The sequence below is a fragment of the Betta splendens genome, chromosome 16 (assembly GCF_900634795.4).
Source record: "Betta splendens chromosome 16, fBetSpl5.4, whole genome shotgun sequence".
Classification (NCBI taxonomy): Eukaryota; Metazoa; Chordata; class Actinopteri; order Anabantiformes; family Osphronemidae; genus Betta; species Betta splendens.
The window spans coordinates 2,668,634-2,685,781 of record NC_040896.2 but is presented as its reverse complement, the minus strand read 5'-3'; the positions used below and the strand labels follow the sequence as shown (position 1 = coordinate 2,685,781).

The 17,148-nt window shown below is 42.5% G+C and overlaps 1 protein-coding gene across 5 annotated transcripts in view; it reads left to right on the top strand.

Moving 5' to 3' along the window:
* The window catches only part of LOC114843239 (phosphatidylinositol-3-phosphatase SAC1-B), an 89,912-nt gene extending 81,645 nt beyond the window's left edge, over positions 1 to 8,267 (top strand). For 4 of the 5 annotated variants that reach the window (XR_008692756.1, XR_008692758.1, XR_008692759.1 and 1 more), the window contains one exon: positions 4,314 to 8,267. The gene's annotated coding sequence lies outside the window, so the exon portion shown is untranslated. Of the gene's footprint in view, positions 1 to 4,310 lie in introns of all 5 variants that reach the window. The other variant, XR_008692757.1, reaches the window with a different exon arrangement.
* Positions 8,268 to 17,148: the final 8,881 nt, after the last annotated feature.

Below are 17,148 nucleotides of genomic sequence, written 5' to 3'. Positions count from 1 at the left end.
ACTCATCACCATGCTCTCCTTTGTGTGTAGGCACAAAGTTGAAATAGAGAGACTCACCTTCTTTACTTCTTTTAATCTGTGCAACATACACATGGACTATTTCCACCAGCTACAATTCGGTATCCTCATTATTGTATCACATTTTTAAGTGTTACAATTGGTTAATTAGTAATGTCCAGATTAGGTCATTTAGAATTAGAGTTTGCTTGCATTTATTATTCGTGTATGTTTTAGTGTTTACTGGGTGTTGCATAAGACAAGACCAGGCATCATGAATAACATTTAATTTGTTACAGCGTTGTAAGGGACCACATATAAGACCTTAAGATTCTATGCATTTAATATTGCTGTTTAACCATTCTGACTTCTCTGCTCATTTGAGTGTCAAAGTGATCATTACATGTTTATTGTGTTATGGTTTGATGGAACTTTGAGCTTGATGAAAAGAGGAAAGCTTAGTTATCCCAGATTTAGGAGCGATCCAAATCAAATAGTTTGATTCCTGATCTGAAGAGGCGGAACTCTTCACCACTGGTTGAAGTCATTTCTCCGCCCTGCAGTGACCACTGCCCCAGAGGTATTTAAACCAGTGACACCCAAGGCAAAACGGATTTCCCTCTATCTTCAAACTTTTTTCACTTTTTCCTTTTTGCGTCGCATTACTTTTCTTTAATTTTCCTTTGTCCTTAAATTTTGTAAACCTAAGTTAAACTTAGAGACACGAACGAACAACGATTTTTGTAACGTTAGAAAGTCATCAAGAAACTCTGCGAAACTGAAACTATTACAACCAGTCCTTAATTCACTCGCTATTTTTGATCGAACCAATTAAATTAGATTCCAGCCCGTTTGCTTTTTGGGCTAGTTTAGTAGCGCTGACGCTTTGCAACACCTTGGAAGTCCAGCCTGGCTGACTGTTACTCTGCTGAACCCGAGCCGTCCTCATCAATCGCGGGCGACGATTCCTGGCCCAGAGGCCGTGGCACCTGGACCAGAGAGGGCACGCCTGCTCAACCAACCGGTAACGTGAAACGCTGCACAGCGGCTACAGCTCCAAACTAAGGCAAGACGAACATCTCTAATCCTCTGAGAATTCTGGTGTTTCTCAAAGCGCTAAAATTGAACATTCCAAATTGATTAGTTATCCTTAGATTTGGAGACAAATACTCTTTTCTCTTGATCAAAGCCATCACACACTCAGGTCTTGACCATTCTTTGTGTCTTCACTCATTGATTCATTCACTGTTCATCATCTCATTCTGATCGTTCTCTCATTTTCTATTCTGTTTATTTGAGTATTTCCATATTATGTTATTAATATATCCAGTAGTGTTAGATTAATAAAACGTTAAAAGGAATCTGGTTTTGTGTGCATTGTTCTTCAGATTTAAACAGAGGTCACTGAACCGCGACAAGAATTCACGGCACGGAGACTGATTTGGTTTTATCACAAGAAAGTGGTTATTGTTGTTCATGAGTGGTAACTCATTGAATTGATATCTGGCTTTGACTAGATTAATACAAGTGTGGTTTCAGCTTTAAAACAAACCTGGTGCCCCAACTTCGAGGTATATTAATGTTTTGCATTAATATCAAACTATTAATAATTTGAATCCGCTACAGTGGGTTTGTACATATTTTTAAGAGACGCCTTCTATTTAAGGACACGAATAAGCTGAGGAGAATGAAAACAAGAACGTGTTGCTGCTGTGGCGCTGCCTGTTTTAAACCACACAGGACAATTATAACTTTGCAGTGAACAGAAAATAACTAAGCCAACAACAAGTTGTTGCCCTTCATACTCCATGTTTTAGCACACAACAGATACTTAATAGTAAAATAGGTCTGGTGTAATATATGTGTGTTACAGGTAGAAATGAACAGTCGGACCTCAGTTACGCTGTAGTGCTTTGGAGGCTTCTAATCAACGCTGCGCCACCTGGTGGTTAAAATGAGACTAGCGGCCTGATTTTTTTCAGCCGGCTGCAGGATTAAAAATCTTTAGTCAGCGACGCACTCGCTGCACCGTGGCGACGCGTCGGTACTGCAGTAAAAACCCTAGTCACTTTGAACCGCTACTACTGTATCAGCAGCAGCTCAAACAAGCGCTGATGGCGGGTTTTCCCCACACCATAGCTGATTTCATCAGAAAGCATGGCGTAAACCACCGCACATGTCCCCAATAACATGAACTATGCCCACCATGCATCTGAAATCATCAAAAGAAAGAAACAGAAAGCCAAAGCAGCCTTGTTTGGGTTGTTTGGGAGGTCAGATGAAGGTGAAAGTTCAACACCTTCTTTCAGAACTCAGTATGTTGAAAGCAGTTCCGCAAGAGAAAGATGGGTGAACATGAGAGAAGGGTAGGATGTCCCCCGAACAATAGGCAGATACTTCATCTGCGACCAGCCAGGGCACTACGCTAGACAGTGCCCCCGTAGACCTAGCCACCCTGACAAAGTCTTTAGAACTCCCAAAGAGTTTAACAGACCCCCACGAAATCCACACATGAGCTGACTAGATTTAAATAATTCACTGGTAAAACCAGCAGGTGATGATGCAGAGACACTGGACCTCACACTCCTTTCTATTTACATCAGCTGACCAGCTCCCCACTAGAGATTTCCTTCTTAACGGTACGCGACTTACTTTTTTGTGCGATTCAGGAGCTGACAAAACTGTGCTGAGAGATCAGATTCCCGGACTCCAGAGTTCTTCCCGATTCAGCTAATGGACTGGTGACCAAACATTCTTTTTCAAAGCCAGTTATGTTCACTGACCCTAAGACTGGGGAGTCTGGGTGTGCCGATGTGGTGCTGTGTCCAAAGTGTCCTGTAAACCTGCTAGGTCGTGATTTGTTGACACGATTTAGAATTTCTATTGTCCCCACTCCCAAAGGTATGGTTGCTATAGGCAAGGGCAAAGAAGTACTGACCCTACCGTTACATAGCATTGAAGAACCACAGTCACTTGTTAGTTTACGTGTATTACCTTTTAATTGCTTCTGATACTAAGCAAAAGAACGATATCGCTGCACTTGCATTGTTCTCGTCTATTTTAAATGCTCCTAAACCGCAGATAAAACAGCAGATGATGCAGTTTCTAGGTTTGTGCAACTACTGCAGACTATGGTTGCCGAGCTATGCACAAATAACACAACTGTTGTTAGATGTGATCTACTCCCAACCTATGTCCATGAAACAGAATATAGACTGTACTCCAGAAGCTGAAGAAGTTTTCACTTCGAAACTAGCTCTTACTGGTGCTACAGTATTGAGTTTACCAGACTATTCAAAACCGTTTGTTCAAACAGTTGATTGGAAAGGCCTTTTCATGACTCCCATGTTGGCCCAACAAACAGGAGGCCGCTACAAGCCTGTAGCGTATTATTCCAAGCGTTTAGACCCTGTTGCATGCTCTTTACCATCCTGTGTACGAGCAGTGTGTGCAGCTGCCCTTGCAGTGCACTCCTTAGCGGAAGTGGTGTTGTTGTGGTGTTGTTTCACACCTTCGAGCTGCTAGTACCACACGCTGTAGACATGCTGTTGACACAGACCAAGATGTCCTTCCTATCACCTGCACGACACCTTTTGATTTTGTCAACACTTATGTCACAGTCGCATATCACCATTAAGCGGTGTAACACACTAAACCCTTCTACACTAATTCCAACACAAGAGGAAGGGGAACAACACATGTGGATTTATTGAAAGACTTGCTAAAAGGTGTGGTATTATCTAAGTCTATTGCTGTGTGCAAATGTGCTGCACACACCAAACGGAAAGACCCTGTTTCACAGGGCAATGCTTTTGCTGACAAAATAGCTAAAGAGGCTGCAGAAGGCAAACATGGTGATTTTAACCTTAACAGCTATTTTACAAAGTCCTAAAGAACCTTTATACATCGAGGTGATTAAGGATATGCAATGCCAATCACCGTCTTCTGAACAGAAACAATGGATTAAGCTGGGCACAGCTTTAATTTATGGAATTTACAAAGTAAATTCCAAACCGGTTTTACCACGAAACATGTTCCACACCGTTGCTGTGCTGAGCCATGGCCCTTGCCACGTCTCCACAGGGGGGATGATGAGAACGTTGGAACAGCACTTTTTCACACATGGGTTTAATTCCTATGCCATACAGTTGTGCAGAGCGTGTTTAACATGTTGTACAATATTTTGTGTTACCTATAATGACTGATGTCAAAGAGAAGAAGGAGAGCCAGACACTAGCAGAGTGGATGACAAACCTATTGAGGAAAAAGAGATTGTGAATGCAAATAAGCTGCCAGACGCTGCTTTGTCTCAGCAGGAGGAGAAGATCGAGCCAGGTGACCAGATCCTCATCCAGGCCATCAAACGAAAGACGTGGTCAAGTCTGCGGTGGGAGGGGCCATACACTGTGGTACTCACTACACCGACAGCTGTAAAGATCAAGGAGAGAGCTACGTGGATCCATCAAAACCACTGCAAGAGAGTGATTCCCCTGGTTGGCACTGAGTAGGGGTGGAAGTCGACCACCTTTCAAAACCAAATCAAAACCTTTGGTCGCCGAAGAAACCAACAGATCCCCTCTCCCAGCTATGGCGCCAGTGGGTAAGCTCCGAGTAGTGGTCTGTGTCACAATCTTTATGATTGGTTTGTTTGTTCTCTCGTACTGTGGGATGGTCAGATGCTGAATCTGTTTAGAGTGAAGAAATGGACTGGTACACCAGTGGATGACTGGAACTGGAAGGACCTGGACCCCAACCACAAGCACCCGTTCGAGACCAACATGTGGTATCATTATGTCAAGGTGTTAGCTAAAGCATACAATAAGTCGAATTGTTTTGTGTGTTCTCACATGCCACATTCATCTTCTCACCTGACACTCTATGCTACACCCATGCCTTACCATGAAAGGTTTTACAAAAGATCTTACAAGGTTTATACAATGTTTTGACGTTCACATTGAAAACTGATTCAGAGAGATGTGATACTGATGTTAAATTGTCCTTGTAATGACAAAACAGGGGGGAATGTTGGAGAAAATATATTTTCATCTATTATTCATCTCATTTATTATATTCATCTAATCATTTATATGTATCATTTACCTTTTTACATTTTCCATTTATGGTTTGCATTTGCTGTGCCTTATAACCCCATTGACAGGTGCACAGACTTCTAACCACATGTTTTCAAGTATTGTCATATACGAAGAACAATTTTGTCACATTTGCCATTTGCTCTGTGCTCCTATCTAAATCTCTGGTTGGCCCTCAGTGTGCTATATTGTTCTCGTCTCTGTGTGTATCAGTGCTGTTGTGGTATTTTCAGACCCAACACCTACATTCAACTATATTTCATCAAGTTCCGCAATCCTTTACACACTTTCTTCATTTTAGCGTTTCTTGAATTTCAACAGATGTCTTTGAACTATCCTTAATTTGAAATTCAACTGCTTCAGCTTCTTCTGAAAATATTCAGCTCTGTTCAAACAACACCCAGTTTTTTTCAGATAAATTCATCTATACTTTATGTGCTTATGCTACTTACAGATATGTTTTAAATGTTTCAGCTATTTTCTAGCAATTCTTCAGGAATACATTCAGCTTGGAAGCATTCACTGTGCATTTTCTTATGGAAATGCACAGAAATGCCTCCAGCATTCACTGTTATGTTGTTTTAATCTTTATTATCACAGTGAATGCCTCCAGCATTCACTGTTATGTTGTTGTAATCTTTATTATTATTATTATTATTATATTCGTTCTTTCGTACGTTTTACCACATTTAACTACTCCTGCATCTTTTAAACTACAGAAGCCATTCCAATATCAAAATGTTCAGCTTTTTAAGGAGAAGTGTGCTATTATTTTTCACATTCGTATGTTTCATATTTTTCAAGTTATTAAGCTTTTTTCAACTTTTTTTCCCCATTGAAATGAATGGAAGAAGGATTTCAAATCCTCTTCAACTTTGTCTGCTTTCAGCTTTAACTACTTCAACACACTTTAAGCTACAGACACCATTTAAACTACAAAACAATCTTCAACTATTCAACTATTAATGTCTTGTTTAGCTTCTTGATATCTTTAGCAGATTCTAAGTTATAGCAGTTTAAGCATAGGGTGGTTTTTTAGGAATTCTCAGCTTTTCCATTAGTGTGTATTGTGTCTAATTGAGTGGGAGATTTCACAGCTAGAGTGTAGAGAGACGCTTTCTTACGCCAGAACTTTTCTCTTTAACTCGTCACTACAGCCACAGTTTTCACTCTATCAACGTATTTTCTTCACTCGTTTGTAGTCATACTTGTCTTCTTACTAATGATGTGCCTGGCTAAGCCATTAAAACTATACTTTAGTCTGTATCTGCCTCAAAGCACAGAGAGTTCCAGTACTCCTCCCATTCACTCCAATGGAAAAAACTCTCTGACGTTTGGGAAAAATCACAGAGGGACAGGCATTTTTAAATCACAACTGTGGCCACAATTTTCAATCCTCAAGCATAAAACACACACCAAGTGCTCATTGAAGTCTTGGGATTCATAAAGTGAAGTTATTTTAGTGATAATCTTTATGGTTTTGGTGTAACAAGCCTGCTAAGCTGGGGTGGAAATCAGCCTCACTCCAGCTCTTTGTGCTGATCAGTGGAGGTTCCTGCCTGTTCCATGGCAACGGCGCAGCTGCAAGGAATTGATCTCAGTAGCACTTTGACTTACAAGTCAAACTCCTAATGCTCACAGCAGCTCTATGCATATTATTGATGAGTTCATAGCATTGTTGATTCCCCATAACAGCAGGTGTAGACATTAAGTTTTTTTAAACTACCTGGTCTGTCTAATAGTTAAGGGGGTGTTTTTAAGGAATTAAGTCAACATTACAGCATTCAACAATATATGCAAATTTCTAAGTCATGACATTTTAGTTGATAGCAACATAGATTAAAATTTTTTGAGAGTGCTGCTTGCAAACAAGTCCAAGCAACTGAATGCCAAATTAACACCTGTACTTATTTACTGGAAATATCATTAATATCGCTGCAGCTCAGATTAGACTGTGCAGGTTATGAGATAGAAATAAACAGAACCTGTTGTATTGCTTTCAGCAGCATTTATTTATCACACATCCCACAAAGCACTGCTCATTGATGGTCACTCCCACACACAATCCCCTGACTTGCGGTGTACCACACAAAAAAGAAGAAAAACAAAAAGAACACATTACAACCATAAATGAACAAAATGCTAATTTAATTTGACCAAAGTTATAAAAAATTCTGAATCCTAACTTTAACTATAAGACTTTAAACACAAAAAACGGTTGTTTTACCCATAAGCCTTAGCGGCTCAGGGCGGGACTAACTGCTGTGAGCCAGTACAATATGTTAAAATTGAAATTGCAATGATTGATGCATGATTTTGTATAAAAATATTCTCATTTGCTTTGGGTTTAGCGTTTTGGCACTGTTGCAAATTTCAGGTTTTTGTTTAATAAAATAAACATGATAAAATGAATAAGGATTTGTTTTCATTTGAAAACTCTCCAGCCAAGTCGTCCTGATGACATTATGTCTGGTAGCACAGTGGTATAAGTCTCCGTCTCTGGAATGGGACATCTCAGTTCGAACCCTGTCTGAGGCATGTATATGCAAACACTTTATTGTATAAATATCTCTATTTCCCTGATAAAGTGAGTTATATCCTTAATGTAATAATCTATATCATAAATGAAGAATTTTTAGAAAGTTCACTTTTACAGCCACTCTGAGCAGCGGTTTGAGCAACTAGTTTGGCCCAGTGGCAAGACAGTAGGCCCCTAACGCGGAAATTCTTGGTTCGAAACCCCACTAGAGCAAGTCGTTAAGCTACTTCAGAAAAAAGATTTACAGCACTGTTGTCATGTGTAAAACACTTTTTAGTGAAATCAAACTGATTTTATTTTATTTGTTTACATTCAGCTCTGCAACTTCTTAGCAAATCTGAGCTATACATTCAACTCATCGGCTAGTTTCAGTAATGTTTCAACCCATAAATTCCAGGCACAGACACAGTTTTTACTCAGTTCTATGCATATTATTGATTACTTCATTACACTGTTTGATTTTTTAGTAATTAATCAGACACTTCCTCTGAATCTTTCAAAATAAAAGCACCAATCCAACTTTTAGCTTTAATAGGACTATTTATGCTTTTGAATGGACAATTATGACTAGTTAATGAGCGTATTTTATATTTTAGATATTAAGCACACACAGCTTCTCCACATCCTTTCAAATTAAAAGCCCCAATCCTGCTCTTTCGGTAAAGATAGCAATAATTCTACTTTCAACAGGTTTATTATGACTAGTTATTTAGACTAATATACTGTTTAACAAATACCTGCAAAGGCCTTTTCCATATCCTTTCAAAATAAAAGCACCAATCTAATTCTTTAGCCTAAATATCGCTTTTGTACATTTGACTAGTTAATTATAACTAGCTAATGAAACTATTTTTTTTTGCAATAATCTGCACACACGTCCTTCAAAGCTTCAGCTTTTATCAATTTAAATTCAAATACTTGTTCTGGAGCAAATTTAAGCCGTATTGAATATTTCCAAAACGTTTAGCTACTCATTCAGCTCTTGAAATCTAAACTATTTAATTACAATACTTAGCCATTTTGATACATTTGGCTATATTTCAACAAATTAAGCAAACCTTTACACACCTTCTTGATTTTCAGAAATTTGTTAATTTCACAAAATCTTTGTCAAGTTTCCTCCATATGAAATTCAACTACTTCAGCTTCTTCTGCAAATATTCAGCACTGTTTAATCAATTCCTATTTCTCCTTAGATACATTCAACTATGCTTTACATGCTTGAGCTATTTTCATCTTTTTTAAATGTTTCAGCTACTTTCAGCAACTCTTCAGGAATATTTTCAGCTTGGAAGCATTCACTGTGCATTTTCTTATGGAAATGCTTTATCTAGTTATATTTGTTCTTCTGTACGTTTTTTCGCACTTAACTCCTCCCACATTCTTTGAGCTACAAAAACCATCCCAGTATCAAATTGTTCAGCTTTTTAATGAGAAGTGAGCTATTATTTTTCTCATTCATATGTTTCATATTTTTCAAGTTATTAAGCTTTTTTCAACTTTTTTCCCCCATTGAAATGAATGGAAGAAGGATTTCAAATGCTCTTCAGCTTTGTCTACTTTCAGTTTTAACTACTTCAACACACTTTAAGCTACAGACACCATTTAAACTACAAAACAATCTACTATTAATGTCTTGTTTAGCATTTTTTTTGTCCAGCAGTTTCGCAAGCAGCATATATTACGCTGAATGCCAAATTGTGATGGACAGCTTTGCTTTAACAAGAAGAGTATATATAGAATATATATACTCTTCCTGATTTATGGTTTATTTAATGGTTTATTTAGCTAATCCAAAATGTGTGTGATGTTTCTGTTTTGGTGGACAGGTTAGATTTCTGCTTTAGGGTGTGTATGGGGGGGGGGGGGGGGTTAAGGGGTGCAACCAGCTGCTGAAACCAAGCAAATCTGTTAAGTAAACAATCGGAGCAAAAAAAAAATAAGAAGCAGGGATGTACCTTAGGCTAACACATTCATAACTAAACAATTTTTGTACTGTGGTTTACCTTGGAGATTAATACTAATACCAATAATAGTGCTAAGGTATGTGCACATACTAATACAAACATATACATACAATATACATACATATGTGTATTATTATACATATCCCATACTACTTAATAAAAGTCATGACATACAACACCACAAATTCCATATTCACATATTATTCATATTGGTAGTGATAAGTGTCAATAATACTTACAGTTGGAGTTGGAAAGTGTCCCACTACAAGGTTAGTAAGGCTGTAGCTTAACATTATTCACCCAAAGGGTGAGGCAGACGTTGGTGCATGAACAATGCCACTTGTGGAAGCCAGGGTGATGTGAGGGGCCACTACGCCCATCCAGCAAGCAGAGGAAGGAATCCCAGCAGCCAGGGAGCCCACACACCCTCAGTTCCAGGAGGGCAAGTGTTGCGACCCAAGCCGCCCACACAGAGCCCCCCAGGCAGAGCTGCAGCAGCCACAGAGACAGCACCCAAGGTCACAGTGGGTCAACACTGTCCACCCCATGAGAACCAGGGGCAAACACTCCCCCCAGTCAGAGGGCCGGCTTGAGAGAATGGAGCCCGAGGACCCATGATCCGTAGGGAGCCCGCCAGAAGATGCCCCCGTGCGCAGAGTGGGGCCCGCCCCCAGTCCACCACCCCCACACGAGCGGAGCGGGGCCAACCCCATCGGCCCAACCTCATCTCATGACCTCACCTCAATTGGTGGGGTCAGCAGAAAAGAGACCACCCAGGCAGACGATCATCGTACCCCGGGCGAAAAACCGGACCCCCCACACTTCAACCGCACCACACGCATACCAACTCACACAAACACAGACGCATACACCCACCACATGTCTTGTCACATCTTCACATCAACACGTACAAACAACATAGACTCTCTCACAACAAACTAGTCAATCATACGTGAACCAATGCACTCTCAGATACATTCTCGCACCCACACCATTCGCTTGGTCACATACGTGGGGAGGGTAGGTCTCCGGCCTGCCGTCCATGTGGCCCCAGGCAGGGACCGCAGCTCCTCCCGAGCCCCGACCAACCCCCCCAACCCGGGGGAGGCAGAGGGCAGCAGAAAAAGGTACCCCAGAACCCTGCAACCCAGCTTGGACGTGAGTGTGTGGAACTAAAGTGCACTGAAGGTTGGTGACACCTCCAGGAGCACAACCGCTGGCTGACGGTGTGTCCCCCGGACAGTGCCCCCCCCCTCGCCCTAAATGTCTTTTTGCAGTTAAAGCAGGGTGGTGATCTCTCCACCAGGGCCAGTGGCCGAGGCCACAACTGGCCTAAGCCCCAGGCCCCAGTGAAGGAGCCCACCCCCGGCCCTAAATGTATGTGTATGTGACTAAGTATGAGGAACTTTGGGAGATACCCAATTCTCCGAGGGGTCCAGCAGACAGAGCCATCAATGGGAAGGCTCCGTCTACTGGCCCCCCCGGAAGGAGCCCCCAGATTCCTGGACAAGTGTGTATGACTAATGCAATTAAAACTGCAGAGCATCCCACTTGGAAGGGACGGAACCACTTCCCAGTAGCCCCGGTCCCTCCATCAGCAGGACGCCCCTTGCAGACCTAAGTGAATGAATGCGGAAAAATGTAGTTGGGAAGCAGAGCACCAGGGTCCGCAGAGCCAGGTTCCCGACTGGCTCTGCTACCTATCCCACTACCCCCCACAACCCCCAGCCAGGAAGGGACAGCCGAGACCCAGGGACCGCAGTACTACTGCCCAGGCGCCACACGCAGCACAGCCAGAGCCATCCTCACCCTTCTTTCACACTTACCCATTCTCTCGCTCAAGTATGCCCATGCTCGCCCCGTGTAGTGTGACACTCAAACCCACACACATACTCTGCGGTTGTGCATTGAGGGCCAGCCTCCGCCCAGGGCCCAATGAAGGTTCTAGCCTGAGTAGTCCGCCAACCCCCCCCTGCAACAGGCCTGAGCAGTTACCAGAGGGCGTCGGACCGCTAGGGCAGGCAGCGCCCCACCCGAGCAGGGGCAGCGCCCCAGGGAAGAGACACCCTTCTGGGCACAGGCAGGCACCCCCAGAGGGAGTCCCCCGGACGCAGGTCACCCAGGTCTCCACCCCCAGATCCGCCCCCGCACACCGGCAGGGAGGCCCGCCTCCGGCTCCCCGGAGACAGGCACACGCCAACCCTCAAAATGGTCCCACCCCGGCACAGGGCCGCCGGTCTCAGCAGCCACCACACCCCCGCCGCAGGGGACCCATGCGGCCAGCCCAGAGTCCACCAACCCGTTGTCCTGGTTCCTTAGGCAGGCAGGCACCCCCAACCACTAGTCACCCCACCACCACTGTGCCAGACATGACGCAGTACGCGAGCCCCACGCATCCTTACCTGGAAATGGAATCAATCAAAGTATAGTTTTGGTCATTGATTTGATGAAGCAGACAATGTGTATAAGGTGGTATAATCTAACAAGCTGTTTAGGTACTGAGCAATGCTTAATTTTTTAGAAGACAAAGTGCAGGGGCTGCTGGGATTGGACAGCTTAACTGGGTTGACAGGTGTTCACATACTCTTTGCCAAAATTGCTGCACAGGTGAACATGACCAGAATGCATGTAGGAATCTATCTGCTGTGTTATCTGTACAATGAGGGCAAATATTTGAGTTTGTGAGACCCATTTGGAACATCCTTTGTCCTGTATAGTGAGTTCTATGAAGAATTTTGTATTGTATTAGTTGTAAATTTGTATTTTTTGTCATTCTGAATAAATTAGAACATATGTTATTCCAGAACGTGTAACTAGTGGTGATATTGAGATCAGCTTCCCATTTAGAGATCGGAAGGCTCACTGTCTGGTCTACATTGGAAATTAAGATATAGATTTTGGATACTGTCCTTTTCCCTGATATATCAATAAATCGCTCTATTACTGGTGGTGGTTGCATGTGGATGGCAGTATTCTTACTTTTTGCATTAAGTATTGACTTTAGTTGTTGGTATTCTAAGAAATTGGCACTAGTGATTTCATAGTGAGACACTAGTTCTTTAGCATTTTTATATCTTTAACAGATTCTTATAGCAGTTTAAGCTTAGGGTGGTTTTTTAGGAATTCTTCTTTTAGGAAAAAATTTTTGGTGTAACAAGCCTTTTAAGCTGGGGTGGAAATCAGCCTCACTCCAGCTCTTTGTGCTGATCAGTGGAGGTTCCTGCCTGTTCCATGACAACACCGCAGCTGCAGCAGATATGGGATTGATCTCAGTAGCACTTTAACTCAAAAGTCACGCTTTCTTTCGCCAGAACTTTTCTCTTTAACTCGTCACTACAGCCACAGTTTTCACTCTATCAACGCATTTTCTTCACTCGTTTCTAGTCATACTTGTCTTCTACCAATGATGTGCCTGGCTAAGCCATCAAAACTACATTTTAGTCTGTATCTGCCACAAAGCACAGAGAGTTCCAGAAATCCTCCCATTCACTCCAATGGAAAAAACTCTCTGACATCTGGGTAAAATCACAGAGGGACAGGCATTTTTAAATCGCGACTGTGGCCACAATTTTCAATCCTCAAGCAAAAAACGCACACCAGGTGATCATTAAAGCCTTGGGATTCATAAAGTGAAGTTAGGTGTAGACATTAAGCTTTTTTAAACTGCCTGGTCTGTCAAATAGTTAAGGGGGTGTTTTTAAGGAATTAAGTCAACATAACAGCGTTCAACAATATATGCAAATTTATAGCACAATGCATTGTGGGTAATGCACCATAACAGAACATGGTGTTATTTGGGGTGACCCTTAATGATGAACAATTTTTGGATTAGGCTCTTCCTGTTAACATAAGAGACTAATCTTTGTTTAATTACAAATTTTGTTATTTCAAATATTTTTTCATCACATTGCTCTTCAGATTTGTCCTTTTGCTCAAAATAAAAATGCATCAACACTCTTATTAAAAAACTATGCACATTTGGCGCAGAGGAAAACGTTCCAGACTTAGCAACATACAATGATGATGATAAAATGATTTCAGTGTTTGTCTTGCAAACAAGGCCAATTAACTGAATGTTCAGTTAAACACTGCACGTATCTATAGGTGAAATCTTTCATGTCACAGTTGCTCAGACTTAACTGTGCAGACAAACAACAGAGAATAATTACACCTCTTAGTGAGCTCTCTTCGTAGAGAGCAAGGCACTTTTGTTTTTCACACATCCAACATATCACTGCTCGTTGATGGTCACTCTCACACACATTCGTCTCGAATTATAAATGAACAAGATGCTAAATAATTTCACCAAAATGATACAATTTTTTGAATCCTAACTTTAACTATAAGACTACAAAAACAAGAACGGTTGTATTACCCATAAGCCTTAGCGACTAGGGGCGGGACTAACTGCTGTGAGCCACTACAATGTGTTAAAATTGAAATTGCAATGATTGATGCTGATTTTGTATTAAAATTCAGGTACTTCCTCTGCAGCTACTGTCAGCTGTTTTAAATGTTTCCACAACATTCAACTATTCTTTCAGCTCTTAGACTCTATTTACCCCTTTTGATACATTCAACTATGTTTCATCAAGTTCAGCAATCCTTTACATACTTTCTTCATTTTGGCATTTCTTGAATTTCAACAGATCTCTTTGAACTATCCTTAATGCTCATTGAAGCCTTGGGATTCATAATGTGAAGTTATTTTTGTGATAATCTTTATGGTTTTGGTGTAACAAGCCTGCTAAGCTGGGGTGGAAATCAGCCTCACTCCAGCTCTTTGTGCTGATCAGTGGAGGTTCCTGCCTGTTCTATGGCAACGGCGCAGCTGCAGCAGATAAGGGATTGAGCTCAGTAGCACTTTGTCTTACAAGTCAAACTCCTAATGCTCACAGCAGCTCTATGCATATTATGTGATGAGTTCATAGCATTGTTGATTCCCCATAAGAGCAGGTGTAGACATTAAGCTTTTTTAAACTACCTGGTCTGTCTAATAGTTGAGGGGGTGTTTTTTTAAGGAATTAAGTCAACATTACAGAATTCAACAATATATGCAAATTTATAGCACAATGCATTGTGGGTAATGCCCCATAACAGCATGTGGTGTTAATAGGAGTGACCCTTAATAACAACTTTTTTAATTAGGTTCTTCACGTTAACGTAAGAAACTAATCTTTGTGTTTAATTACAATAGTTTTTAATTTGAATTGTTTTTAAATGACAGAATGCACTTTAGCTTTGTCCTTTTGCTTATACAATAAAAACTCAATGCTGTTTCGTTCTTTAATGAACTATGCGCATTTGGCTCAGGGGAAGACTTTCTAGACTACAGCAACACACCACATATTATTTTAAGAGGCTAATTAAGTAAATGCCCAATTAACTGCCGTACTCATCTACAGGTGATATCATTTGTGTTTTAGCTGCTCAGATTAGAGCAGACTGTGCAGGTAATGAGACACAAAAAAACTGCATCTCTTGGTGTACTTCCTTTGTAGAAAGCAAGCATCACTTACATTTCACACACCCAACAGAGCACTGCTCATTGATGGTCACTCCCACACACAATCCCCTCACTCACGGTGTACCACACAAAAAAGAACAAAAACAAAAAGAACACATTAGATACGATAAGATAATAATAAGAAAACCTTTAATAGTCCCGCAGTGGGGAAATTACTTCTCACAACAGCAGTACAGATAAGCAAGAATACAGGTACAGAACAGTTTGTGTTGGCACAGTACAAAGCAGTACAGTACAGTTAGAGTGAGTATGAGGTCATTGTAGGGTTATTGCACAGTAATGGGTATAAAATTTGTACCGGTAACAATATACATGATTGTTCACAGATTTACACAAATATTGTGCAGAGCAGGTTGCTATATAAACCACTGATGCAGTGGGTGAGTGACTGTGGTGGTATGTGGTCAACAGTTCTGATTATACAGTCTGACAGCAGCAGGTAGGAAGGATCTACGATATCTCTCCTTCACACAGCGAGGGTGGATCAGTCTGCTACTGAAGCTGCTCTCCAGAGCAGACAGTGAGTCCTCCAGTGGGTGAGAGACCTGGTCCATGATGGATGTCAGTTTAGCCAGAACCCTTCTCTCACTCACCTCCTGCACCGTGTCCAGAGTGCAGCCCAGGACTGAGCTGGACTTCTTGATGACCCTGTCCAGTCTCTTCCTGTCCCTCACTGTGATGCTGCTGCTCCAGCAGACCACACCGTACAGGATGGCTGATGCCACCACAGAGTCTTCAGGAGTGGCTACCTCACTCCAAAAGACCGCAGTCTCCTCAGCAGGTAGAGTCTGCTCTGACCCTTCCTGTACAGTGCATTTGTGTTATGAGTCCAGTCCAGTTTATTGTTCAGATGCACACCCATGTACTTGTAAGAGTCCACTCTCTCAATGTCCCTTCCCTGGATGTGCATCGGTGGGATGACAGCAGACTGTTGTCTGCAGAAATCCACCACCATCTCCTTCGTTTTCCCTGCATTGATCAGGAGGTGGTTCCGCTGGCACCAGTCCACAAAGTTCTGAGTGAGTCCTCTGTACTCTGCATCGTCATCATCAGTGATCAGTCCGACGATTGCAAAGTCATCAAAGAACTTCTGCAAAACACAGCTGTCCGTGTTGTGTCTGAAGTCTGATGTGTGGAGGGTGAAGAGGAAGGAGGCCAGTACAGTCCCCCGTGGGGCCCCCACACTGCAAGTCAGAGTGTCAGACACACGGTCCCTGGCTCTCACAAACTGAGGCCTGTTTGTGAGATAGTCCATAATCCACTCCGTCAGATAAAGGTCCACACCAGCCTCCCCCAGTTTGTGTTTTAGAAGCACCGGCTGGATGGTGTTGAAGGCACTGGAGAAGTCAAAGAACATGATCCTTACAGTGCTGCCGGGCTTCTCTAGGTGGAAAGAGCTCGATGTAGGAGGAAGATGACGGCGTCGTCTACTCCGATGCCGAGTAGGTTCCCACCGCAGAGTGGAGGTGACCCAGGACCAGTCTCTCTAGTTTCTTCATCAGGTGTGATGTCAGAGCCACTGGTCTGAAGCTGCTGGGGTCTTTGGCGTGCGGTGTCTTGGGCACTGGTACCACGCAGGAGGTCTTCCAGAGCTGTGGTACCAGCCTCAGCTTGAGGCTCAGGTTGAAGACATGCTCCATAACTCCACACAGTTCGCCTGCACAGGACTTTAGGAGTCTGGAGCTGATGCCGTCTGGTCCAGCTGCTTTCCTGGCCTTGATCTTCCTGAGCTCACTTCTCACCTGGGTGCTGGAGAAGGATAGGGGTTGAGGGAGTGTCTCAGTGTGGTGTAAAGTGAGGGGTTGAAGGAGTGTCTCAGTGTGGTGTGAAGTGAGGGGGTGTTGTTGGGATGAGTCACCAGTCGTCAGGGCTGAGGGTAGAGGGCTTTGTGTAAAGGTGTGAAGGGCTGTGGGGGCTGGTAATCCAGTGGTATGAGGTGCCAAAAGGTTTAGAGGCAGCTGCTGGGAGGTGTGAGTGGGTGCTTGGTCAAACCTATTAAAGTATGAGTTCAGCTCAGGTCCCCTTCAG